Below are 1,091 nucleotides of genomic sequence, written 5' to 3' on the forward strand. Positions count from 1 at the left end.
TGCTTTTCTTTTTCCTTGAGTTCTATGATGGCAAAGTGACAGTGACTTATCCCAACAGGACAGCACATAAACTTATTAAAAAACAAACCAAAGCAATTATTTCTGCATGTGGCAGAAATAAAGCAAATTTTCAGTTCAGATTTTAATACTTGCTGAAAAGATTTGAAACTATTGTTTTCTTTACAATTCTCCTGCTTGCTAAGAACACAGGAAGAGATATATTTGGATTAAAATAAAAAGAAAACTAACCTGCATTTTTCACCATAATGAAACAGCTAATGAAGCTTGTTTGTGGCAAATGGATGAAGTATCTGTAGGGAAGAAGTCACTACTGAAAAAGTTGACAAGCAAACACTGGCTGAGCAAAAGCCATGTCAGGCAAACCAAGCCAAGGCAGGGAGAATGGGGAGCATAGATTATCAGCACTGCACAGAGGCAAAGCCTGCCTTTCCCCCCCACCTACAAATACAGTGATGAAATTAAGATTATAGGGGGATCTTTTTACCCCATCTATTGAAATCCAATCTACAGCCTGTATCTGAGATGGCACATAGTTGGCCTCCTCCTTGAGACAGATTCATCCAGAGCCAAACTACACTTTGGGCTACTGTAAGAAAACCAAAGTCATTGTCTGCTGGAGACATAATGCCTGGGAATATCCATACAGAACAGCACATACAATGTGCTAGGATGAAGAAGCTGAATGAGCTTGCTACGAAGCCAGATAAATGAATTTTTTCCACAGCAGAATGCCATTATGTGGCTACCACGCATAGCCAGGGTCATTGAAATCAATCAAGCATAGAGCTTGAACTAGGCAAGATTCTTCTCCAAGGCTACATATATATACACACACATATATATATATATTAATTTAAACAAACTAGGATGGAAGGAAGGAAATCTTGGCTAGGGAGTGGAGATGGGGTGCTCTTTTCACTCTGTGACAGCAATCAATAGGGATCGTGCTATTCTGTCACATCAGATTTCCTCAGCATAAGCAGCTTGTGATAGTTTCATGATGAAAGTTATGTTAGAAAAAAAACCTGACAAAACTGTGATTTCCCAAAGGAAACAAAGCAAACGTCATC

Source organism: Meleagris gallopavo, chromosome 2 (genome assembly GCF_905368555.1).
Source record: "Meleagris gallopavo chromosome 2, MGAL_WU_HG_1.1, whole genome shotgun sequence".
In the NCBI taxonomy this organism is placed as follows: Eukaryota; Metazoa; Chordata; class Aves; order Galliformes; family Phasianidae; genus Meleagris; species Meleagris gallopavo.